General features: G+C 42.6%; 2 pseudogenes; one reads left to right on the top strand and one right to left on the bottom strand.

Moving 5' to 3' along the window:
* Nucleotides 1-294: 294 nt before the first annotated feature.
* On the bottom strand, nt 295-14,735 carry LOC100589921 (annotated as a pseudogene).
* A 5,423-nt stretch (nt 14,736-20,158) lies between these two features.
* On the top strand, nt 20,159-20,973 carry LOC100589585 (annotated as a pseudogene).
* Nucleotides 20,974-27,828: the final 6,855 nt, after the last annotated feature.

Genomic DNA, 27,828 nt, shown 5'->3' with positions numbered 1-27,828 from the left:
ATTCTTTACAGATGCAAACCTTCCCCCACCAAAGATGGCTTTGCAGGACCATTTCAAAATATGGCCAAAAAACACATATTTTGGGGTAAGATATTTTGATTTTTTTTTAATGAAAACGATGTATTTGGGCACAAAAATGCAATACAGTTAGAAACCGTATTCTATCAATTATGACATTCTGTAATCTAAGAACACAGAAAATTTTGTTATTAAGAAATGCCAAGAGGAAAAAGAACTCTGTAAAGTCCTATTCAATTTACTTTGTTAGGGAAAAGGCTGTTTATTTGGCTCTTGTCACAGTTCCATCATGTCTACTCTTCTTGTAAGTTCAGCTTCAATGCTATCTAATTCTCACTTTGCTTCTTCAATTTTCACTTGAGCAAGGATGGATTCGGCATTAAGTCTAACTAGGACTCCAATTTTTTCTTCAAAGGTATAGTCTGTTGTTTTAATTTTGCCAGTTTCTCTGACAGTGCTACTAGGGACTGATGAGACAGAGAAGCATCTGTGCTTCTGGCTGCAAGTTGCTCCCTCTGCAGCCTTGATTCCAAATCTGAATTCCACTGACTTTGGTTTTAGAAAGTCCATGTTCTGATGACGATGATCAACTTTGGCCCTTTCTGTAGACAGATGCAACTCTGCTTTCTTGAGATCCTCTTGTAGACATTTTTCTAATACTAAAGTTGCAGTTAGATTTTTTTTCAAATTTTTCCAGTTCAATCTTGATTTCTTCACTTTTGGATTTGGTACGAAAGAGGTAAGAGGTCAAATCATTCACTAGAGGGATAAAACTAGTTAGTGAGGCATCCTTTGTTTCAAGGGCCACTGCACTGCCAACCAAAGCATTCAGATACCTGGAACCAGTGCTAGAGAGATTGGCAGGGGAAAACATTCACACTCTCCATGAGAAGGTCTTGGAGATACTTGGCTTCTGACTTGTATTCACTTGCTTTCTGCTTCAAGTCCTCCATTACCAGGTAGACATCCCTGTCCCAGACCCTGTTGCATTCTGAAAGGTGATGTAAAATCTCTGTGGTACGTGGGTTCACCTCATACTGTGGAATGGGATGATCTCCAAATATATATATAATATATATATTTTTATTATTTATTATTATTATTTTTTGAGACAGAGTCTCACTCTGTTGCCCAGGCTGGAGTGCAGTGGCACCATCTCGGCTCACTGCAACCTCCATCTCCCGGGTTCAAGTGATTCTCCTGCCTCAGCCTCCCTAGTAGCTGGGACTACAGGTGCCCCCCACCATGCCTGGCTAATTTTTGTATTTTTATTAGAGATGGGGTTTCACCATAGTGGCCAGGCTGGTCTCAAACTCCTGACCTTGTGATCCGCCCGCCTCGGCCTCCCAAAGTGCTGGGATTACAGGCGTGAGCCACCGAGCCCGGCCCAAATATTTTTTCTAACCACGCAGCAATGTTTCTCTCTCCTCCAGCAGCTCCATAGCTGCCACTCCCGCCACTTCACTAGCAATATTTTGATTTTCTTCTCTGTCCGGTGGTGTTATGTGAGTCAGGTTGGAAAGTAACACGTTATATAGAGTTAAATAAAATTCACCTGATGAGATGTTATGGTTTGTGATGTTATATGGTTCATGATGTTATGGCGTAACTTCCCAGGTCCCTTAGATAGGAATTTGGGCAAGAGGGAAAAAAGGTCAGAGATTAGTCCTCAAGAGAACAGATTCAAGTTGCCCTGAATATACACTCTGGATTAGTGGCAGTTACAAGTGGATTTTTTTTTTTTTTTTTTTTGAGACAGAGTCTCGCTCGTCGCCCAGGCTGGAGTGCAGTGGCATGATCTCCACTCACTGCAAGCTCTGCCTCCCGGGTTCACGCCATTCTCCTGCCTCAGCCTCCCCAGTAGCTGGGACTACAGGCACCCCCCACCACACCCGGCTAATTTTTTTGTATTTTTAGTAGAGACAGGGTTTCACCGTGTTAGCCAGGATGGATGGTTTCGATCTCCTAACCTCGTGATCCGACTGCCTCAGCCTCCTAAAGTGCTGGGATTACAGGTGTGAGCCACCACCCCGGCCTACAAGTGGATTTTTAAAGGAAAGGAAGAGGCAGTTCCTGAGTTGTTTACCAAGAATTTACATTAAAATAAAAAACTACTGAAGGGCTATATACATGGTTCTTTGTATTACAAATTCCAGGCCAGGCAGTGGCTCATGCCTGTAATCCCAACACTTTGGGAAGCCAAGGCAGGTGAATCACTTGAGCCCAGGAGTTCAAGATCAGCCTGGGCAACATTGGAAGACCCCTGTCTCTACAAAAAATAAAAAAATTAGCTGGGCATGGTCATGTGCGCTTGTGGTCCCAGCTACTCGGGAGGCTGAGGCAGGAGGATCGCTTGAGCCTGAGCGGTAGAGGCTGCAGTGAGCTGAAATCAAACCACTGCATTCCAGCCTGGGTGAAAGAGAGAGACCCCATCTCGAAAAAAACAAACAAACAAACCCAAAGTCTAGGAGCAAGAAGGCAAAGGGTGAAACAGCTGGTTGGGAACAAAATGACTTTAAACAATTGCCCCCAGGCATGGGGAGAGGGGGAGCAGGGAGGAATGAAAGTCCCATATTCATGTCTTTCTGGGCCTGCAGACCTCACATAGCCCAGACTGTTCTATTTTTCTTTTCTCAAAACCACATAATCATATTAATAGGTGCTAAAAGCAACCATTCCTAATCAAAATTTAAACAGGGCTAGATGGAAACTATGTAAACAAAACCAAGGATATTTACTAAAAACCAACAAGTGTTATTTTAAATGTCAAAACACTGGAAATATTTAATTAAGATCGAGAACAAGATTCTTGATGCTTACTAACGTTATTATTTAACATGGTTTTAAGGCAGTGCTTCTCAACCCCAGATGCCCATTAGAATCATCTGGGAAGCTTTTAAATATGTGTATATATACAGCAATTAAATCTCTGAGCCTAAGGGCCTGCCTGCCATAGGAGGTTTTTTTTTTTTTTTTTTTTTCAGAGCTTCCTGGCTGATGCTAATGTGTAGCCCAGAATGAGAACCAGTCTTACAGGCTTCAGCAAATGCAACAGAAAAAGAAAATAAAGCAGTAGGCATCCTCACTGGGAAAGAAAGAGGGTTGTTAGATAAAATACAGAACACCCAGGTAAATTTGAATTTCAAATGAATCATGAATCACTTTTTAATATAAGTATGTGCCATACAGTACTTGGGACATACTTATACTAAAAAAAATTCCTTATTTATCTGAGATTCATATTTAGCTGGGCATTCTGTATTTTTGTTTGCTTAAGCAGGCAACCCTAAAAGAAGAGATATAAATGAATTCTATTTGCTGATGCTATAATTGTCTACCTTGAAAACCCAAGAGACCCCGTTACTGGCAGTGAATCCATATGGTTCTGCAGCAACTTCAATTCTTGGCTCCTCAGAAGAAAGAATTCAACTAAGGGGCATAAGGCAGAAAAAGGGACCCAGGCAAGTTTCAGAGCAGGAGTGAAAATTTATTAAAAAGCTTTAGAGGCCAGGCACGGTGGCTCACGCTTGTAATCCCAGCACTTTGGGAGGCCGAGACGGGCGGATCACGAGGTCAGGAAATCGAGACCATCCTGGCTAACACAGTGAAACCCCGTCTCTACTAAAAACACACAAAAAAAATTAGCCGGGCGTAGTGGCGGGCGCCTGTAGTCCCAGCTATTCGGGAGGCTGAGGCAGGAGAATGGCGTGGACCCGGGAGGCGGAGCTTGCAGTGAGCCGAGATTGCGCCACTGCACTCCAGCCTGGGCGACAGAGTGAGACTCAGTCTCAAAAAAAAAAAAAAAAAAAATCTTTAGAGCCAGCTGGGCGCAGTGGCTCACGCCTGTAATCCCAGCACTTTGGGAGGCCAAGGTGGGCAGATCATTTGTGTCCAGGAGTTTGAGAGCAGCCTGGGCAACATGGCAAAACCCCGTCTCCACAAAAATACAAAGATTAGCTGGGTGTGGTGGTGTGTGCCCGTAATCTCAGCTACTCGGAAGGTTGAGGCACAAGAATTGCTTGAACCCGGGGGGACAGAGGCTGCAATGAGCTGAGATTGCGCCAGTGCACTCCAACGTGGGCGACAGAGTGAGACCTTGTCTCAATAATAATAAATAATAATAATAATAAAAGCTTTAGGGCAGGAATGAAAAGAAAGTAAAGTATTTGGAAGAGGGCCAAGGGGGCATCTTGGAGGTCAAGTGCCTCATTTCACCTTGGACTTGGGGTTGTATATGCTGGCCTGCTTCCCGCATCTTGCATCCTTTTCCCCTTGATTCTTCCCTTAGGGGGGCTGCCCACATGCGCGGTGGCCTGCCAGCAATTGGGAGGTGAGCATGCGCAGTGTGTTTACTGGAGGTGTACGCATGCTCACCTGAGGCGTTCTTCCCTTTACCAATAGAATGCCCCCAGAAGGTCATATACCACTTAAACTCCTCCATTTTGCCCCTTAATGCACATGCTCCAGCCCACTCGCCCAATTCCTGAGCTCTTATTGGGAAACCGCTGATCATCAGTTTCAGGTGTTTTTATCTATTGGGAAACTGCTTTTCCCTGGTGCTGGCTGTGACCAATTATTATTTTAGAGAGACAGTTAACCGGCTGACCATGACCTGATGGTCACCTGACATCTGACATTCCTGGTGGTGGTTGGCGGGGAAGGGGAGGGGTGCTCTCCTGTCCTGTTTATGTCTGACTAGCTACCTACTGTAACAATTCTATTAAAAAACTTTTAGAGTAACAATAGTTGGTAAGGAGACTGGATACCAGATACATTGCAACAGTAAATAGGCTTTTTTGAATAAGTACCTATGAGGTCATAGGGATAGAACTTGGCCCACGCCCACTAATGTATTTTTCCATACATACTGACCAGACCTTGCAAGCTGTTTGAAGAAACTAAGATAAACAGCAACCCCCAATAAATCTTACGCAAGGCACCATACTCGCTGATCGCAGGACCTTGAAAAACTAAAATAAGCAATATCCCAACATAAATCTCACTCAAAGGAGTTAACCCTATCACCCACATGTGCACAAGACCAGACCCATCTTTACTAAACTTCCCGCCCAAGGAGGGGCTTATCTGCCATTTTCTGCTCATGTGATGTATGCGTTAGCATAACCCCTTACTACGCCTGTGATTCTTAAATTCCACCCTGCACATGTGGACACTCCCCTAACCTCATGAATTATGTATGTCACCCTCCTTAAGACACCGCAGTGCACTCCCCTCAGAGGCAGCTGGAGAATTTTTTTCTCCTGCACTGTCTCCCTTATGCCCAACCTTTCTGGGCATGTCTTAATCAACCTTATCTGCAAGAGGCTTGCCTCGCCTCATGTCTTTTCTTTCTCTTTCTTTTTCTTCTTTTCTTTTCTTTTTCTTTCTTTCTCTCTCTCCTCTCTTTCCTCAAGACAGAGTCTTGCACTGTCGCCCAGGCTGGAGTGCAGTGGTGTGATCTCGGCTCACTGCAACCTCCACCTCCCGGGTTCAAACGATTCTTCTGTCTCAGCCTCCCGGGTAGCTGGGATTATAGGCATGTGCTACCATGCCCAGCTAATTTTTGTATTTTTAGTAGCGACAGGGTTTCACCATGTTGGCCAGACTGGTCTCGAACTCCTGACCTCAGGTGATCTGCCCGCCTCGGCCTTCCAAAGTGCTGAGATTACAGGCATGAGTCAACATGCTCAGACAGGAAAGGAGACTTTATTTCTTATAAAGGATTATATAGCCTGCAGGCTGGCTATCCCACAGGCTGCGAAGTGTAGCCTCCAGCAGACACTTCGAGGGAGTGGGGAACAAAGATTTATGCTGAACAGGTTACATCCCATGTTCACTTTGGGGTGCAGACTTAATATTTAAATGGATAACAATTAGGCCCTATCAAAGCTGAAGTGATGGCTGGTAGAACAGAGGGTTGGGGGGTCAGTTAGTGTTTGGTGGTGGGTAAGCTGCAATTGCATCAACATTGCTTATCTCAAAACCAGTGCTTGTTTAGTTGCTAGAATAAAAGGGAAAAGAAAAATCCTTGTGGCAATTAGAACATAGTTGATTCCTTTTTTTTTTTTTTTTTTTGTTTGAGACTGAGTTTCGCTCTTGTTGTCCAGGCTGGAGTGCAATGGCTCCATCTCAGCTCACTGCAACCTCCACCTCCCGGGTTCAAGCGATTCTCCTGCCTCAGCCTCCCGGTAGCTGGGATTGCAGGCACCCGCCACCATGCCCAGCTAGTTTTTTTGTATTTTTAGTAGAGATGGAGTTTCTCCATGTTGGTCAGGCTGGTCTCAAACTCCCAACCTCAGGCAATCCATCTGCCTCGGCCTTCCAAAGTGCTGGGATTACAGGTGTGAGCCACCACGCCCGGCCCATAGTTGATTCTTTAAGTGTAGGAGCGTGTGACTTAACCCTTGCCTGGCATGGCTTTAGGTCTTGTTTATAATTTGGTATCTTATTGCCACAGAGAGTCCCTTCCATCAGTCTTATGATCTCTATTTCAGCATTAATTTTGGTTAGTTGTTGCGTCTAAACTGCAGAGGGAGATGGTATAATGAGATGTTTCCAACCTCCCATCTCTCATGGCAGGGAACACAGTTTTTAAGGTCTTTCTGGGGTGCCCTTGGCCAAGAGGAGTTTCACTCAGTTGGTTAGTGGGGGTGTGGATTTTATTTTGAGTTCTCAGTGGCAAAAGGTAACATGAACAAAGTCAATAAACAATAGATGTGGACAAAAATGTATAATAAAGGGTTAATTTCCTTTTTTTTTTTTTTTTTTTTTTTTTGAGATGGAGTCTCATTCTGTCGCCCAGGCAGGACTGCAGTGGCACAATCTTGGCTCACTGCAATCTCCACCTCCCGAGTTCAAGCGATTCTCCTGCCTCAGCCTCCTGAGTAATTGGGATTACAGGCGCACACCACCACGCCCAGCTAATTTTTGTATTTTTAGTAGAGAAGGGGTTTCACCATGTTGGCCAGAATGGTCTTGATCTCCTGACCTCGTGACCCCCCACCTCAGCCTCCCGAAGTGCTGGGATTACAGGTATGAGCCGCTGTGCCTGGCCTAAAGGGTCAATTTCTACAGTATACAAAAATATCTTACAAATTGATGAGAAAAAGATGTATAGACCAAAAGAAAAAAAATGAGCAAAAAATATGAAGAACAAGTCCAAACACATGAAAAGGTGCTTAAATTGTCTAGTGGTCAGGAAATATATCATGCTAATATCATTTTATACTCATGAGATTCACAAAACACAGAAAGAACTCTAACATCCAATGCTGGCAGAGATGAGGGAAAGGGGAATTTTTAGGTGTTGCTGACAGTAATGGCATTGTCACAGGGTTTTGTTTTGTTTTGTTTTGTTTTAAAAACAAGCAACAGCATTTACTTTTAAAAGGCAATTACTACCCTAACCAGCAATTTGACTTCCTGCAATCTGTCTGATATGGTTTGGCTGTGTCTCCACCCAAATGTCATCTTGAATTGTAGCTCCCACAATTCCCACATGTTGTGGGAGGGACCTAGTGGGAGGAATTGAATCATGGGGGCGGGTCTTTCCATGCTGTTCTTGTGGAAGTGAACAAGTCTCAGGAGATCTGATGGTTTGATAAACGGGAGTCTCCCTGCACAAGTTCTCTTGTCTGCCGCCATGTGAGATGTGCCTTTTACCTTCTGCCATGATTGTGAGGCCTCCCCAGCCACGTGGAACTGCAAGTCCATTAAACCTCTTTTTCCTTGTAAATTACCCAGTCTCAGGTATGTCTTTATCAGCAGCATGAAAACGGACTAATACATTGTTCCATTAGTAGAGATAGATTAGTATCTCTGCATAGGGACATATATACAATATTTATTGCAGCTTTGCTTTAGTGGTCAAGAACAGGAAACAAAGTAAACACCTAATAAAAGTAGGATGGCTGAATAAAGGGTGGTCCTCCATAGCAAGGAATATTATACAGCCATTAAAAATAACCAATTAATGAACAAAAATGTTCATGGCAGCACTGGCTATAATAACCCCAATGCCTATTAGAAGGAGAATAGATCGATAAGTTCTGGTATAGTCGCATAATGGGAACGAACAAGCCACAACTACATGCAACAACATTATAAATGTCAAGAATATAACGTGCAAAAAAGTTTGTACTGAATGTTTCTTTTACATAAGGCACAAAACAGACTAAAGAAATTGATGCTGTTACAAGTCAGGAGGATGGATACCCTTGTGGAGGTGGGAGGTCAAGGGGAGGAGGCATGTTGGGAGAGGTAGCAGTTCTCGGGCACCGGTAAAAATTTATGTCTTGATCTGGGTGCTGGTTACATGGGTATATTCACTGTGGAAACTCATCAGGCAGTACATTCATGATTTGTGTATTCAGAAACACCGGACTTAAAATTGTAATAACTTGCAGGGATTTCAACTAGGTATTGATTTTTGGTTAAGAAAAACAGAACGTGGAAAATCATGTATAATATAATGCCATCTTCGGCTGGGTATGGTGGCTCACACCTGTAATCCCATCACTTTGGGAGGCCAAGGTGGGCAGATCACGAGGTCAGGAGATCGAGACCATCCTGGCTAACACAGTCTCTACTAAAAAAAATACAAAAAATTAGCTGGGTGTGGTGGTGGACGCCTGTAGTCCTAGCTACTGGGGAGGCTGAGGCAGGAGAATGGCGTGAACCTGGGAGGCAGTGCTTGCAGTGAGCTGAGATGGCGCCACTGCACTCCAGCCTGGGCGACAGAGTGAGACTCCATCTCAAAAAAAAAAATATACGTATATACGTGTATGTATATATATATATATACACATATATACGTATATACGTGTATATATACATACGTATATACGTGTATATATATATAATCCCATTTTCATACAGCATACAACAATAAAACCACCCTGATTATGTATTCCTGGGGGTGTAAATACATGTATATATGAGGATATATGTGAGTCTCTATAGATTTATATGTAGACAGATAAAAATATGGAAGGCTGGCTAGGCGCAGTGGCTCACGCCTGTAAGGAGTCCATGAGAGGCCAAGGCAGGTCGATCACCTGAGGTCAGGAGTTCAAGACCAGCCTGGCCAACATGGCAAAACCCCATCTCTACTAAAAATGCAAAAATTAGCTAGAGGTGGTGGTAGGTGCCTGTAATCGCAGCTACTTGGGAAGCTGAGGCAGGAGAATTGCTTGAACCCGGGAGGCAGAGGTTGCAGTGAGCTGAGATCAAGCCATTGCACTCCAACCTGGGCAACAGAGCGAGACTCTGTCTCAAAAAAAAAAAAAAAAACATGGAAGGCCATATAGCAGGTTAAAATGGCTTCCCTCAGTGAGGGAGAAGGGGATGAGGGCCATGCTGATGTCGGGGGAGGAAAGGGAAAAAGGAAAATAATATGCCCTTGTTTAAAAATGACAACAACAATGACAAAGTATAGGCCAGGTGGGGTGGCACGTGCCTGTAATCCCAGCTACTTGGGAGGCTAAGGCAGGAGGATCACTTGAGTCCAGGAGTTCAAGGCCAGCCTGGGCAACATAGCCTGACCCCACCTCAAAAAATACATATATGATCTCATCTATGTAAAAAAGATACAGAAATTTAGAAATAAGTCCTACTAAGGTTTAAAAATTGAGACCCAGGAAATGATTTATGTTGCATAACTCAAGCACATGGCATATTATGAACATTCTGTCATTGTCTGGGAAAAAATATAAAGCCTAAAGATTATTAACAAACAGCAAAGAATACAAAAAATCTACTTATCAACTGCTAGCAATATAGTGGACTCAGACAACCTGAATATTCTTTTACTACAATCACTTAGAAATACTGGGTAAAATGTAACATAACAATTTTAAATGTAGAGCTAGGCCCACAAATAATAAAATCAAATCCCCGGGTGCCAGAAACAAAGAAGGAAATGAAAAAGCAGAAGGGTGAGTGCCTGAGTTAATGGGGGGCAACTGTCTGCAGAGCCTGGGGGTTTGGGAATGAATGCCCACACAGGGGCAGGAAATGAGGCTTTGGGGCTCTGGGAGCTAAGGAATTGCCCAGAGAGCTTTGCTTACAGCTGAGACCCTCAAATAACTATTCTATAAATGAAAGGATTTAAAAACAAGAGAGACCACAGGACACAGGGCTTTTGGTGGGAAAAAAAATAAAAGCTCTCTGAGAAGTCAAAACCACAAGACCACAATTCACATTGCTTTTACTCTACCCACATAGTTCAGAAACTCCAGACTAAAAAGTACCGTGAGAATTATTCATCAAGCAGTGATACTCCTGGGGCACAAGGCAGAAGCAAACAAAAAACTTCTTTGAATTGAAGCTCCCACATCCCAAATATCATGGAATGTTCACACACACACAAAAAATAAACCCTGCTAATGATGAGTTCACAGTAAAATATTACAAAGCCCATTGGTGACTAATCCAACTAAATCAACAGTCTGCACATAGTACAAACATACAATTATACCCCCACAAACTCCAAATGCACACAGATAACCAGAAAGAGATTATTTAAAAAATACATATAAAGTAACTGAAGACTAGAAAAGACACGATCAAATCCTAATAGAACTGAATTCTATGGAAAAAGGACAAGAAGAATTGAAGAAACATCAAATAGAACAGTAACCCCATAATGTATCAGGGAATATGTTTTTTAAACAAGATTATAGGGATGATTATAAATTCTTCACTGAAAGACGTTAGAGAAGACTCAAATGATTGAAAAAATGTACCATTTCATGGATGGGAAGACTCAATGTAGCAAAGGTGGCAACTTTCTCCAGATTAGCCTATAAATTTAATGCAGTTCCCATCAAAATCCAACAGAGGATTTTACAGAATTCACAAACTGATCCTAAAATCTGTACAAAAGGCTAAAGGGCCAAAAAAAAAAAAAAAAGTTAAAGAATAAAGGTAATGGGGGTGGGGCTCATACTACCAGATATCAAGACACGGCAGCTCATGCCTGTAATCCCAGCACTTTGGGAGGCTGAGGCAGGAAGATCACTTGAGCCCAGGAGTTTAAGGCCAGCCTGGGCAACATTGTGAGACCTTGTCTCTACAAATAATAAAAAAGTTAGCCGGGTGTGGTGGTGTGTGCCTGTAGTCCTAGCTACTTGAGAGGCTGAGGTGGGAGGACTGCTTGAGCCTAGGGGGGTTGAGGCTGCAGTGAGCCATGATCATGCCACTGCACTCCAGCCTGGATGACAGAGTGAGACCCCATCTAAAAAAAAAAAAAATACTATTATAAACCTATAGTATGTGATACATGAGATATTAGTGAGAAGATAGTCAAAGAGACCAGTGGATCACAAGGCCTAAAAACAGACCCATGTGGATATGGGAGCTTCCTGTATGGCAGAGGCGGCCTTACAAATGAGTGGGAAAGAATGAACTGTTCAATAAACTGTGCTCCCACATCACACCTTAAAACCATTTCTAGTGGATGAGAGAGCTAAATGCTCTTGAAAAGCAAAATTTTAAAAAAACCTTTGGAGGATACAGTTGATTCTCATTATTCACAATAGCTGTGTTCTATAAACTCACTGTGAACACTGAATTAGCAAATACTGAACCATCGCTCTTAAGGGAAATACAGGGTAGGGTTCCTGTGAGCCTCTGGTCACGATATTTTCATCACCCTATCAATCCAGAACCTTGTTTTGTGCGTTTCTGTTGAAAGGCATCTCATTTAATTGTATTGCTGATTCCTGAACACTAAACTCCCAGCCAACACGGCCATCCCTCATGCTTGAAGGAAGCTTCTCTCACAGGTGTTTTCTCTGTAAGGCACATCACAGCTTTCTTGTGCTTGGGAGTGTCAGGCAACACTTCCATCTATGCTTGGGGGCCATTTTAAACAGCAAAGTCACCCACAAAAAGCACAAAATGTGGAAATGGTGGCACTAAATGTGCCTTAAGAAGGACACTTGTTTACAGTTTGACAGCTGAGACAAGAAGGCAGAGTGTCACCTTGTTCCACCTCAGCTGGGAATGTGCGTGACTCAGATTTTTTCACTACCTTTGCATGTGGTCACTGAAGATACTGATTTTGGTAAGTAGGCAAATTTGCAAATACAAAATCTATGAATAATGAGGATCAACTGTATCTTTCTGATATTTCCAGGCATGAAAAGGATTTGTTTGTAGACAAGACACAAAAAGCACAAATTATAAAGACAAATGGGACAAATAACAATTTAAAACTTCTGCTTGAAAATGGATGCCAGAAGGAAAGTGAAAAATCAAGTCACAGACTAGAAGAAGACATCTGCTTCACAAATAAAGAACAAAGTATTGGTATCAAGAAGCGTTTTTAAAGTTCTTAGAAATCAATAAGAAAAATACAACCAGCCATTAGAAAAATGAGTAAAGGCTGGCCAGGTGCGGTAGCTCATTCCTGTAATCCCAGCACTTTGGGGGGCCAAGGTGGACAGATCACCTGAGGTCAGGAGTTTGAGACCAGCCTGGCCAACATGGTGAAAGCATGTCTCTACTAAAAGTATAAAAATCAGCCAGCTGTGGTGGTGGGTGCCTATAATCTCAGCTGCTCGGGAGGCTGAGGCAGGAGAATCACTGGAACCTGGGAGATGGAGGTTGCAGTGAGCCAAGATTGCGACACCACACTCCAGCCTGAGTGACAAGAGTGAGACTCCATCTCAAAAACAAAAACAAACAAACAAAAACCAAAGTGGTCATTTAGTTACTATATCAAATCAAGAATATGTTATCATTAGTGCAGATTATCTTATATGGGGGACTGGCAATAAGTAACATTAGAACACGTGAGAAATAATTTCTAGACTTGTGTCTCAGTGTGTCTCCATTCTGGAAGTGATACACCTCTTCACTTCAAAAAGAGAGTGGCAAGAGATAAGATTGAATGGGGAGGAAGGCACCTTCTCCGACCACACTAAGGGGTTTGAGTTTAATGCTGAAGACAACAGGAAGCCAGTGAGGAAGCTGAAGACAGGAAGGATAATCTTAAAAGTAGAAAGTGTAGAAGCAGCCCAATAAAAAAGAAATGGAAGCTAAAGAGAGAGGGTTGGACAAGAGAATGAAAACGTATATCCATACACATACTTGCACTTGAATGTTCTTTGCAGCAGTTTTCATAACAGTCAAAAAGTGGAAACAGGTCAGGCGCGGTGGCTCACACCTGTAATCCCAGCACTTTGAGAGGCCAAGGCAAGCAGATCACTTGAGGTCAGGAGTTCAAGACCAGCCTGGCCAACAGGGTGAAACCCTATCTCTACTAAAAATACAAAAAAAAATTAGCCGGGCGTGGCGGCACATGCCTGTTATCCCACCTACTTGGGCGGCTGAGGCAGGAGAACCATTTGAACCCGGGAGGTGGAGGTTGCAGTGAGCAGAGATCGTACCACTGCACTCCAGCCTGGGCGACAGAGCAAATGAATGTTCATCAGCTGATGAGTGGATAAACAAAATGTGCTATATCCATACAGTGCTATACTAGTCAGCAATAAAAAGGAATGAACTATGAATATGTGCTATGATACAGATGAACTTCAAAAACGTTATGCTCAGTGAAAAAAGCCAGACACAAGAGACCACATATTGTAGGATTCCATTTATGTGAGTTATCCAGAAAAGACAAATCTATAGGCAGAAAGTAGGTTCGTGGTTGCTTGGAGAGTGGATGGGGTGGGGCAGGGTGAGAGCAGTAGGAGGGTTAACTAGAAGTGTGTGTGAGGGATCCTATTGATCTGATGAAAGTGTTCTCAAACTGATTTATGGTGATGGTTTCCTAACTTAGGAAATTTACTAAAACATTATTGAATTGTACACTTGAAAAGGGTGAATTATAGGATCCAAAATATCTCTCAGTAAAGTTATTTTGAGAGAGAAACAGAGAGTAGAAAAAAGCACCTAATCGGCTTAAGAGAGCTTGCGGGCCAGCTGAGATGGAGAACGCGCCTGGGCATGAGACTCTGCCCGGCTTCTGGTCCGCAGGCCTCTAGGCTCTTCCTGCCCAGGAATAGGGCATCACTTTCAGGCAGGGGCAGCTTGGAGAGCTGAGCTGACCGTGGATCAAGTGGACTTGGCCTTTCATCCTGCTCTGTGTATCCTACCTCCAGCTAGACCTTGGCCTTGAGAACTGCTTGCCCCAGTTCTTACCTAAGAGGATCTAGCATTGCTTTTGACAGCCCCATTCAGTGACCTGAGCCCAGAGGCTCCTTACTCCAGCCCCACAACCACCATTGCTGACCACCGAGCGGGTCCAACTGACACCTGCCTGCCCCGCCTCAGCTACTGGCCCTTCTGATGGGCACTAGGGCAAGGTCTTCCAGCTGTTGCGCATGAACACACTCTTAGTTTTGGCACTGCCTCCATTTGGCTGCAACTGAGAGAGATGGTGGCCCATAATAAGATTATGCTGTGGTGGTCAACCTTGGGCAAGGTACTTAACCTCTCTGATCTTCATTTTCCTCATGAGTAGAACAAAGAGGATAATGGCATCTCTCTTATGGGATAAAATGAGATCATTCACGTAAACTGCCAAATACAGCAGCCAACACATAGTAGGTACATACGTGGGTGTGTCTGGTTCTATGCTTGGGTTCCTTTCTGCTTGGGTTGAGAGACCTCAGTCTCTCTGGGTGCTGGAATGTGACACAGGTCACCAAACAGACTTACAAGTGTTGACTCTAGAAAAATTGGTACCATTACCAGTGATACGTCATATTGATAGTAGGTATCCTTGATATAATTTATTCAAGCAGAATAATGCTGGCCTCATAGAATGAGTTGACAATTTTTGTATCCTAAAATGCCACCAGAATGGCACTTAACCTCTGTGGTCTTCCTCCCCCAAACACACAACCCCAATCTAATCAAGAGAAAAACATCATACAAATCCCAGTCAAGGGAGATTCTACAAAATACCTGAGCAGTACACCTCGAAACTGCCAAGGTTATAAAAAAAAAGGAACTGTCACAATCAAGAGGAGCCCAAGGAGACAAGATGACTGAATGTAGGTAATGCCATTTCCTAGATGGGATCCTAGAACAGAGAAATAACATGAAGCAGAAACTAAGAAAATTTGCATAAAGTATGCATTCGTTCAGCAGTTGCCAACCTTTTTGGCACCAGGGACCGGTTTGGTGGAAGACGATTTTTCCACAGACTGGGGTGGGGGGAAACTGTTCCACCTCAGATCACCAGGCATTAGATAGATTCTCACTAGGAGCACGCAACCTACATCCCTCACATGCGCAGTTCACAATAGGGTTCGCGCTCCTATGAGGATCTAATGTTGCCACTGATCCCACAGGAGGGGGAACTCAGGCGGTAATGCAAGCTCACCTGCCAGTCACCTCCTGCTGTGCGGACCAGTTCCTAACAGGCCACAGACTAGTACCTGTCCGCAGTCCAGGGATTGGGGACCCCTCCATTAGTTAATAATAATGCATCACGGCCAGGCGCGGTGGCTCACGTCTATAATCCCAGCACTTTGGGAGGCCAAGGCAGGCAGATCACCTGAGGTCAGGAGTTCGAGACCAGCCTGGGCAATGCGGTGAAACCCTGTCTACCAAAAATACAAAAATTAGCCAGGCGTGGTGTGTCTCTACCAAACATACAAAAAAAATTAGCCAGGCGTGGTGGCAGGCACCTGTAATCCCAGCTACTTGGGAGGCTTAGGCAGGAGAATCACTTGAACTCAGGAGGCAGAGGTTGCAGTGAGCCAAGATCACACCACTGCACTCCAGCCTGGGCAACAAGAACAAAATTCCATCTCAAAATAATAATAATAATAATAATAATAATAATGCATCAACATTGGCTCATTAATTGTGACAAGTGTACCATACCAATGTAAGATGTGAATAGGGGAAACTGGGTTTGAAGTATGTAGAACTCTCTGTACTATCTCTACAACTTTTCTATAAACCTGTTCTAAAATAAACAGATTATTTCCAAAGCAAAAACACAAAAAGTCTGTCGTCCACACATGTATGGATTTCTGAACTTTATTCTGTTCTGTTAACCTATTTATTTATCTTTACACCAATACCACACCATTTAATGAGTAGAGCTTTATGATACATCTTGAAATAAGGTAGAGTATTAGTTCTCTAAATCCGTTCTGCTTTTTCAATGTTGTTTTGCTTATTCTAATTCCTTTGCATTTTCATATGAATTTTAGAATTAGTCTGTTGATTTCTGTTTTTTTAAAAAAAGGCTGCTGGGATTTTCATTGGGATTGTGTTGAATCTATGGATTAATAAACTGGGAATGGTTGGAGATCTTCACATTATTGAGTCTTCTGACTCAACACAGTATACCTCAAGATTTATTTAGATCTTCTTTAATTTCCCTCAGCAATATTTGTAGCTTCTAGTGCACAACTTGCAAATACTTTGTCACATTTATTGCTAAATATTCCATTTTTTAAAGCTCTTTTTAATAGTATTGGTTTTGCTATTGTTGTTGTTGGTTTTTGTTTGTTTGTTCGTTTTGAGATGGAGTTTCGCTCTTGTTGCCCAGGCTGGAGTGCAATGGTGCAATCTCGGCTCACCGCAACCTCTGCCTCCCGGGCTCAAGTGATTCTCCTGCCTCAGCCTCTCGAGTAGCTGGGATTATAGGCATGCGCCACCACGCCTGGCTAATTTTGTACTTTTAGTATAGACAGGGTTTCTCCATGTTGGTCAGGCTGGTCTTGAACTCTCGACCTCAGGTGACCCGCCCGCCTTGGCCTTCCAAAGTGCTGGGATTACAGGCGTGAGCCACTGCACCTGCCCAGTATTGGTTTTTAAATTCCAATTTCTGATTGTTCGTTGTGAGTATATTGAAGTAAAACTGATTTTTATATATTGATCTTATATCCTGCAAACTTGCTAAACTAGCTTATTAGTTCTGCTAGCTCTTTTGTAGAGTCCATCAGATCATGTCATCTGCACATAGAGATAATTTTTCTTCTTCTGTTCAAATCTGGATGTCTTTATTTCTTCCTCTTACCTGATTATACTGGCCAGAGCTGTAGGTTTTTCATATATGCCCTTTATTAGGTTAAGGAATTTTCCTTCTGTTTCTAGTTTGCTGAGAAGTTTTATCAGAAATGGATGTTGGATTTTATTCAACATCTATGTTTACTGAGATACTCATATGTTTTTTTGGTTTGTTAATAAAGTGAATTATATGGAATGAGAGCAGTGTTTAGTCTAAAGCTAATTATTCCCCACTACTGAGGCAAGGTCCTTTGGAGTACTCTATCCAATGCTCCAAAAATTAGGAGATTTTCCATACTAATTAGTGGGACAAGGCTTTATTCTGGGCCCTAAGTGAGAAGCGGGTGGTTCTTTCCCTGGCCTCAGGTAATTTCCTCATGTGCATGCACTGCTCAGCCTTCTGCTGAAAACTTGAGGGGAAGCCTCTGCAGATTTCCAGAGTTCTCTCTCTGTCCAGCTGTCTCCTCTCCAGGACTATGTCCTACAAACTCTAGCTACCTTGGACTCCCAATTTAGGGATTCTTCGGGCTTTGCCTGAGTTTCCCCTCCCTGTGCCACAGCCTGTAAACTCTCTGAAGGGAGTAAGCTGGAGCAATTGTAGGGTTTACCTCATTCATTTCTCACCTCTCCAGGATGACTATTATTTAGTGCCTGATGTCCAGTGTTTTGGAAATAATTGTTTCAGATATTCTGTCTTTTGTTTTTGTTGTATCAGGAGGGTACATCTGGTCGCTGTTACTCCATGTTGGCCAGAAGCAGAAGTTGACTTCAGGTTTTCATTTACTCTGAAAATCTTCTTCTAGCTGGATGATAGAGATTAAAAGTACTTTTATTTTCCAACTCAGCCTGCCCTGGCCCCTTTATATTCCTCATAAATCCTGCTTGAAAACTGAACAGTTTTTGCTTTGGCTCATATCTCTTTTCTTATACTCTATTATACACAGCTAGGACCAATCAGCTGTCACTTTCAACATTTTGCCTGTAGACCTCCTTAGTCAAATCCAAATTTCATTAAGAAGCTTTTCCATCTTCCATATTATCATAGACTACACTTTTGGAAATTGTTTCAAAACCACATAACATGTGTAACCATGTTTTGTAGCCTGCAATAGCAGTTTCCTAGCTAATTTTCCAGGTTTTGCTGTTTCCTCACTGCTTTTCCAGCCTCTGCCCTAATGTGGCAGGCCAGGTCTCACTAACACAGGCCTCCATAACAACTGTTTCAGTACTGACTGAGTGATTCAGTTAAATATTAAAAGCTGAAAGAGCCAGTGCCCTATACAAAGGCTGGAATGTAACAAAAGCCCACCAAGAGTTTTGCCTAGCCCTTCCCTGGGCCTTAAAGTATGGCAAGATAACGAAGGAATTCTTAACAGGACCCATTTAGGATTAAACATGTTTTATTGTGGGTCTGAAGAAACTCCCCAGGCCTCCGCAAACAAGTTTACTGGGGGTCTGAAGGAACTCCCCAAACATCCGTGATTTAGCAGGAGACAAGATAGGGGTAATCACCTCAGCACTTGGACCCATTTAGATTAAGTAAATTTACTGAGACACCAGAGGAAGGTCTTCAGGACTCAGACCTTAGTTATAGATTAAAAGAAGTCAATCACTCATGTCTTTAGATGAATGCACACTTACACGTAGACATATAGCTCAGAAGGTATATAAGCTCTGGAAAACTTTGTGATTTTGAATTGGCCTGGCCATAATTTCCAGGCCTTCTCCCTGTAGCCAGTTGCAGAAATAAGAACTCTCTTCCTCTCCAGTTCATCTGCATCTCGTTATTGGGCCACAAGAAATAGCAGCCCCATCCTCAGTTTGGTCCAGGCACACTAACACCTTGTCCCAAAGTTATTGACACATATTTCAGTTTTTGTTAGGATAGCACTCCACTTGTAGTTATCCTTTTCCTTATAATTTAGTTTTTGCCACATTATAAACTACTCTAAAATTCAATGTCTTAAAAACAGCAATTGCCGGGCACAGTGGCTCACACCTGTAATCCCATCACTCTGGAAGGCTGAGGCAGGCAGATCACCTGAGGTCGGGAGTTCGAGACCAGCCTGACCAACATGGAGAAACCTTGTCTCTACTAAAATACAAAATTAGCTGGGCATGTGTGGGGAAAAGAAAGAGAGACTCTGTCTCAAAAATAAAATTAAAATTAAAACCGCTCAGTAATAAAAAGCCAAACTAAGGCAGACATCAGACTTTGCCTGTAGTATCTAATATCTTGAGAGTGACTTTTTTTCCACACTGTAAGGTTCGGAACCCTTGAAAGCAGGCATTTTCTGCACATTCTCAAATATGACAGTCCAGTCAAAGCCTTGGTATTTTAACCAGTGTTGTCAATTGTATCCTGTTATAAAGCAAGCAAATTCTTATTGAACTTATGTGAATAACCAGATTGCCATAAAAATAAGAATACTCATGAATAGTTTCCAAATTCTGGAGGATAAGGTAGGAAGAAAAAGCAAATGCTTCAATGGAGTCTTACTCTGTCACCCAGGCTGGAGTGCAGTGGCGTGATCTTGGCTCACTGCAACCTCCACCTCCCCGGTTCAAGCGATTCTCTTGCCTCAGCCTCCCGAGTAGCTGGGACTACAGGCGTGTGCCACCACGCCCAGCTAATTTTTGTATTTTAGTAGAGATGGGATTTCACCATGTTGGCCAGGCTGGTCTCAAACTCCTGACCTCAGGTGATCCACCCACCTTGGCCTTCAATTTTTGTTTACAAAAATAAACTTTATCAAATTGTTGTAAACTATAGGTAGCTTAAAAGAAAAAAGTGTTCTCAAATCTGAAAAACAGGGCTGGCCGCAGTGGCTCATGCCTGTAATCCCATCACTTTGGGAAGCTGAGGTGGGTGGATCACGAGGTCAGGAGTTCAAGACCAGCCTAACCAACATGGTGAAACCCAATCTCTATTAAAAATACAAAAATTAACCTGGCATGGTGGCACACACCTGTAATCCCAGCTACTCAGGAGGCTGAGGCAGGAGAATTGCTTGAAACCGGGAGGCAGAGGTTGCAGTGAGTGGAGATTACGCCATTGCACTCCAGCCTGGGGAACAAGAGTGAAACTCTGTCTCAAAAAAAAAAAAAAAAAAAAAAAAGCAGATGAGGCCCCTTCCCTGTTCCTAGCTGGAGGGACATGAGTGTCCTTGGGCCATCGTCCTTGGACGGGGCCCTGATAAGGCCACCCAACAGCCTGGAAGCCTGGGAGCCCATGCTGGGTTTAAGTGACACTTCTCCAGATGAAGGGTTAATAGAGGACTTGACTATAAAACAAAGCTGTGGAGCAACTGGCAGAAGGATTGCTTTCTCATTACTTGCCAGATCTGCACAGATCAAAACAAACCCTCCAGGAACTCACACAGAACCAGGTTGTATTGTCAGACACACTGGAACAAGAGATTTCAAAATTTAAAGACTGTCATTCTATGTTGGATATTAATGCTTTGTTTGCTGAGGCTAAACACTATCCTGCCGAGTTGGTGAATATAAGAAAAGAGATGCTGATGCTTCGTGAAAAAAACATCAAATTTTTTTTAAAAAGAGCACAGGCCAGGCATGGTGGCTCGCACCTGTAATCCCAGCACTTTGGGAGGCTGTGGTAGGCAGATCACTTCAGGTCAGGAGTTCGAGACCAGCCTGGGCAATATGGTGAAACCCCCATCTCCAACAAAAATACAAAAATTAGCTAGGCATGGTGGTGCAAGCCTGTAGTCCCAGCTTGGGAGGCTGAGGCAGGAGAATCTCTTGAACCCAGGAGGTGGAGGTTGTAGTGAGCTGAGATCGTGCCACTGCACTCCGGCCTGGCTGACAGAGCAAGACTCTGTCTCAAAAAAAAAAAAAAAGCACTTAAACTGCAGCAAAGGAGGCAAAAAAGAGTTGGAAAAAGAGCAGCAATGACAGGAGTTTGAAAGAGGAAAGTAGTTAACTGCCAGACCAGCTAAAAGGACATGACAATTTGTGTTTGTATGTTTTCTTCTCCTATCCTCTATTTGGATTAAGATGGCTTAAGTGTAGACTGAAGTTGAGGTAGTGGCTTATACCGTTATATCAGATCTTGAAATCCTTATTCCAGGATTACTGTGTCTCCATGCCTTTCTTCCTAAATCGTAGACATCATATTGCTTTGTTTTTGATATTTATATGTAAGTTTTTCAAATTTTATTTAATTTTAAAATGTAGTATTTTGACCTCGAATCATTTATAAGCTGGAAAATGGTTAGAGTCTAGACTCTAAGTGGTTAAAAATTCGTATGAATTTTTTAGCTTCTTAATGAATATAGATTTAAAACTTTCCAGTTCTTATTTTATGAACTGGCTTGCGTTTCTGGCAATACAAAGCTGATTTTTAGTAATTGTCTTTTCATTGCTTAGTTAAGAAGAAATGCCAGCTGTTTAATCACATCTACCCCTGGAAAAGAGGTGAGCCTTGTGAAGAACATAATGGAAAAGTGCATGCACAGGAAATAACAGCACTTCAGGGGTAGTTCAGGTGAGCAAGATGCCAGATAGATTCTACTAACCAGTGCCGTTGTCACTGCTTTTGAAGCTTTTGGGTTCAAAGATTACATCTAGGCCAGGCGCAGTGGCTCACGCCTGTAATCCCAGCACTTTGGGAGGCCGAGGCAGGTGGATCACTTGAGGTCAGGAGTTCGAGACCAGCCTGATCAACATGGTGAAACCCTGTTTCTACTAAAAATACAAAATTAGCTCGGTGTGGTAGCACATGCCTGTAATCCCAGCTACTCGGGAGGCTGAGGCAGGAGAATTGCTTGAACCCAGGAGGTAGAGGTTGCAGTGAGCCAAGATGGTGCCACTGCACGCCAGCCTGGACAACAAGAGTGAAACTCCGTCTCAAAAAAAAAAAAAAAAAAAAAATCTTGAAGTGGAATGATGTATAGCAACGACCACTTTATAATGATAGAGATGATGAAAAATTAGTAAATAGTTTCACAAAGAGGTAGCATGATACCTTTAATGTTTTCTAGATTTTTTTCTGGATACTATATGTAGAAACTTACTATGTGAGAAAAATATTATGAGGTTTCATTGTTTAAAATCAAGAGTGTATTATTTACTGTTTTACAGTATTATTTAATATCCAACTGGTCTCCAATCTCTATTACATAGAGACTGTGCAGAGCCTGTATGAAAGATGTATGAATGTATATCTTCCATAATCCACATTACATTTTTGGTAAGCTGGAATCACTACCTCTGATCACGTGTCAGGCTAATGATGGAGAAAGCATTGGATTTAAGTTCAGGGCTAAGAACTGGTTTGTTTACAAGTTTAAATTGTGGCCAGGCACGGTGGCTCATGCCTGTAATTCCAGCACTTTGGGAGGCCGAGGCGGGCAGATCATGACGTCAGGGGTTCAAAACTAGCCTAGCCAACATAGTGAAACCCTATCTCTACTAAAAATACAAAAATTAGCCAGGTGTGGTGGCACGCACCTGTAGCCCCAGCTACTTGGGAGGCTGAGGCAGAAGAATTGCTTGAACCTGGGAGGCGGAAGTTGCAGTGAGCCGAAACGGCACCATTGGCCTCCGGCCTGGGTGACAGAGCAAGACTCTGTCTCAAAAAAAAAAAAAAAAAAAGTTTAAATTGTTTGAAAGGGCATTTGTCTTCTTTAATGAATGATTGAATGATGGTCTCACAATTCAGTTGACTTTGACCTAATATTTAAGAGTATAAATATATTTTATTTGAAAAGGCTGAGTGTTGCCCTCAAACACTTGCTAAAACTGCCTAGGGCAGGATTCATTAGGGCTTGCAGGACAATGTCACCTAAATTGCTGAATGTACTCATTGTAATATGATATCTGACAAAAGGGGTGCAGTGTTTCTGAGTCGTTTTGGACCAACTGCAATGGTTGTTTCAGATGCTGGTTCCTGCACACTACTCTCAATTTAATGAAGCACATCTGGTTTTTTGTTTTGCCTTGCTTTTAGTTTTTCAAGTTTCCCCCTGTGATTCCAATGCACCTGAAAAATTGAGAACCACAGGCTCAGTGGTAGGTCAGGGTTTCCCACACTAGGCTGCATAGCATTATCACCTGGGAACATTAAAAAATACAGACATTCTCGATTCTTAGTGTAATTAGCTACGATGTGGATCCCATGTATTTTTTAAAGAGCTCCCCAGATAATTCTGATGTCAGGAGCCACCGGTGTAGACTCTCTAGTGAGTTGTATTATAAGCAGTAAAATAGTTTAAAAGCTACCCAGTAACTCTTGGGATTAATTTTATGAAATGAATAGTCAGACTTAAGACTGAAACCTAGCAGGCAGGCAATAGATATAGAATTCTAGTTAATTGAACTTTTGTGACCTGTATAAAAATAAATCATGTTTATTGAACGGATGGCAAGGCACATATACTTTCAGAATTGTATTAAGTTTTGAAGACTTTTTAAAAAAATGTCAAAATGTATATATATTAGTATCCACTATTTTAAGGTCAATTGTAAACCAGAAGTACTGTTATCTTGGTGAGTAAAATCTAAAACTTTAGCTGTATTTCAGTAACAAAAACATATCTTACTAGACTGAGTGTGGTGTCTCATGTATGTAATCCCAGTGCTTTAGGAGGCTGAGGTGGGAGGATTCATTGAGCCCAGGAGTTCGAGGCTGCAGTGAGCTATAATTGCACCACTGCACTCCAGCCCAGATGACAGAGTGAGACCCTGTCGCTAAAAACAAAACAAACAAACAACATATCTTACTGACTAAACCTGAATGGAACTCTTTTTTTTTTTTATTGAGACAGAGTCTCGCTCTGTAGCCCAGGCTGGAGTGCAGTGGCGCAATCTCGGCTCAGTGCAAGCTCCGCCTCCCGGGTTCACGCCATTCTCCTGCCTCAGCCTCTCTGAGTAGCTGGGACTACAGGCGCCCGCCACCACGCCCAGCCAATTTTTTGTATTTTTTAGTAGAGACGGGGTTTCACCGTGGTCTCGATCTCCTGACCTCGTGATCCGCCCGCCTCGGCCTCCCAAAGTGCTGGGATTACAAGCGTGAGCCACCGCGCCCGGCCGGAACTCTTATAATTAGTCTTTCTGCATTTTTCCACAAAATAGTGAACTGGTACTTGGGAGACTTCTGTTTTTTTGTTATTGTTGTTGAAAAAACTGCCTTTGTTCTGAAATTATATCACCTGTGTTCTGAACTAAGCTGATGGGAGTTCATTTTGTATTTACTTTGCAGTAAGTATCATGTAAATACGCAAACGTTGAATGTAATATAGATTGTGATCACAGTGGTTTTTTGGGTGATACAGTTTATAAATATACCAATTATACACCCTCATACATTTGTCTGATTTTGAATTTGTAAAATGAGGACTACTGTTTACACATTTAATACAAAAAAAGGTCTCTGAAAAAAAAAAGCAGATGAATACTCTAAGAAAACCCTGTTTTAACACAGGGGACTAAATTTTAGTTTTGTATTAGTGTACTTTTGGTCTCAAAGCTTAATTTTTAGACAACCCTAAAAATAATTCCCTTCCAATTTTTGCCAGCTTGATCACATACAAAATCCTTTTTTTTTTTTTGAGACAGGGTCTTGCTGTGTCACCCAGGATGGAGTTCAATGGTGCAGTTGCAGCTCACTGCAGCCTCTGCCTCCCAGGTTCAAGTGATTCTCCTGCCTCAGCCTCCTGAGTAGCTGGGATTACAGGCATGCACCGCCACGCCCAGCTGATTTTTTTATTTTTAGCAGAGACGGGGTTTGCCATCTTGGCCAGGCTGGTCTCGAACTCCTGACCTCAAGTGATCCGTCCACCTCGGCCTCCCAAAGTGCTGGGATTACAAGTGTGAGCCACCTCGCCTGGCCTACAAAATTCTTTTCATAGGATTTATCTCCTACACACCTACAACTTGCTCAGACCTCTTAGAACTTGCTCAAATCTTGTACAACTTGCTTAAACCTTCAGTTTTGTTCTATACTTCCTTCTTTTTCATATTGGAACAACCAATCATTCTACTTTATGACAAAAATTTACTTTCCTTTTTCCTGTATCATTTTGACAACAAAAATTCTTCCTCATACAAAAAAAATTACTTTTTCTCTTTTCAACTTTTTTTTAAGCCAAACATACATTTTCGTACTTATAGCTTTCTTGACATCGCTCTTACAGGTTCCTCCCTACCTCGTTTCTATTTCCTTCCTAAATCCTTATTTTGAAACAACCTTTAAATAACCTCCAAATTAGACAAAATTATTCTTAAGAAAAAAATATCCTTTTATTTTTTCCTCACCAAAACACATCTTACTTTCTTCAGTTTGCATACAGAATTCCTTTAGTTTTAATTATTAGAATTTTTAATCCTTTGCAATTGTGAATCAGTATTCTATAAATTAAGTTTCATAATTTCTAGAAATATGCACTTTCTCAAAGTACAATTTTTCATATTAACAGACCAAAATATATTTATTTTTCCATAGCTTTTCTTTAAACAGACTAAAATATATTTAGTCTTTTTTTTTTCTTTTTTGAGACAGAGTCTTGCTCTGTCACCCAGGCTGGAGTGCGGTGGCGCGATCTCACTGCAACCTCCACCTCCCGGGTTCAAGCAATTCTCCTGCCTCAGCCTCTGAGTAGCTGGGATTACAGGCGCCCACCACCACGCCCGGCAAATTTTTGTATTTTTAGTAGAGATGGGGTTTCACCATGTTGTCCAGGCTGATCTGGAACTCCTGACCTCGTGATCCGCCTGCCTCGGCCTCCCAAAGTGCTGGGATTACAGGCGTGAGCCACCGCGCCCAGCCAGCCATATTTAGTCTTTCTATAAAATTTAAGAAGCCAAAAATAAATTTAAAGTTATGTTCAAATTAATGTTTCAGTATTCTAACTTAATTGGAAATGACTCAGACAGTTCATGAATATTACTTAATCATAACAGGACTTTAAGTTACTGTAAAAGGTTTTCAAAACTGAAAAGTTCATTTATCAATTTGTATCCATTTACATACACCCAATTTACTCATTTTTAACAATTATGCTTGAGTTGTTCATTAAGCAAAGCTAGCCATCACCTCAAGTTATTTTTCAAAAAAAATCAGGAAACTGAAGTATTACAGAAGCAAAAAGACTAATAGGTTAAACGTGGTTCTTCCACTCTGCTTTTTTTCCCTTCCCACTGAGACGGGATAGTTCTCTTGAACTCCTTCGTGGGCGGGAACTGGAGTAGCTCATTCCACTCAGCCCGCCACTGGCTACTCTTCGCAGGAGGGAGCGTGCAAGCGAGTGAGTGCAGGAACCAGAGCAAATGAATCCTGGGACGGACTGGTCGCTCTTCTCTGGTGGGAGTAGGCTCTTGTGGGCCCTGCAGCAGCGTCCAAGCATGTTACAACCAATGCTCTTTCAGCTCTGCCATCCGGGGATGGCCAAGTGCCAACCAGGTCAGTGGAGGGTCAGGGTGGCAAACCCTGCCCTCTCGGAACCCGGGTTCATGTCCGAAGTCCAGGAAGAATCAGGCCACATGAACTGTTTGAAAGGTGATGAATGCAGAAGACTTTATTGAGCGGTGGGTGGCTCTCAGCAGAAAGGGAGGCTGGAAAGGGGATGGGAAGGTGATGTTTCCCTGAAGCCCGGCCGTCTCTGCCTGGGCTCCTCTCCGAAGCCGCACCGTCTGAAGTTAGCCGTGTCTATCCATAGTCTCTGATGCGCACTGCTTTTCTGCTCACCACTCAGCTGCTTGTATCCTTGACATTCAGCCACTTGTGTTGCTCTGCCAGCTGAAGTCTTTTATTGGCAAAGGATAGGGGCAGGGCAGGCCAAAAATGGCAACATTTGGCTGGAAAAATGGGGTCAGCTGTTTTCACTTAGGGCCGAGGTTCCAGGCTTATGGGTTGGGTTTAGCCAGGAGCCCAGCCCTTCTGTATCACCATGGCTGATAGGCATCAAGATTTGTTTTCATGTATTTTGCTCTTTGGTTGGCTTTATAGCTTTATTATACATCTAAGAGGTAATAAGCTTGTTTGACTAGTAAATTTAGGGGAAAAATATGCTTGCTTTATAATTAATGACTTTAAACACGTTTTCTTTAAGCCAATTAAATAGAGCTCTTTTATATATTTCGGTATGAAAATATCAGATACACATAACACATAGATATACAAACATAAACACAGAAAGAAGCAGATCTTATTGCTTTCATTAAGATTCATTTGCCGGGTCGGGTGCGGTGGCTCACGCCTGTAATCCCAGCACTTTGGGAGTCCGAGGTGGGCGGAACACGAGGTCAGGAGATCGAGACTATCCTGGCTAATACTGTGAAACCTCGTCTCTACTAAAAATACAAAAAAAAATTGGCCGGGCGTGGTGGCCGGCGCCTGTAGTCCCAGCTACTGGGGAGGCTGAGGCAGGAGAATGGGGTGAACCAACCCAGGAGGCGGAGCTTGCAGTGAGCCGAGATTGCGCCACTGCACTCCAGCCTGGGCGACAGAGCGAGACTCTGTCTCAAAAAAAAAAAAAAAAAAAATGACAAGATGGACAGGAAAAGCAACTTAAACAAAGGTAAAGGTTGATATGCAAGCTTTTAAGCCAGTGCCTTTCTCATTGTAAAAGTTTCTAATGCTTTAGGTGCAGAGAGGGAGATACCCTTACAAATGGAGATTTCCTTTACAGATATAAATTTCTTTTAGAAAGAATTTCAAAATCTTGTTCCTTACTTAGATCATTGCCTTCAGGGCAGAGCTTTTTAACAAACAGGGCAAAAAATAACTAGTAGAAACTTACCAGAGCTGTCTTCGGAGGCCTGTCAGTCTTGGTGGTTAACAGAGATGATCAGAGGTAGGCAGCT

This window comes from Nomascus leucogenys, chromosome X, assembly GCF_006542625.1.
Source record: "Nomascus leucogenys isolate Asia chromosome X, Asia_NLE_v1, whole genome shotgun sequence".
Taxonomy (NCBI): Eukaryota; Metazoa; Chordata; class Mammalia; order Primates; family Hylobatidae; genus Nomascus; species Nomascus leucogenys.
This window is presented reverse-complemented; position numbering and strand designations above follow the sequence as displayed.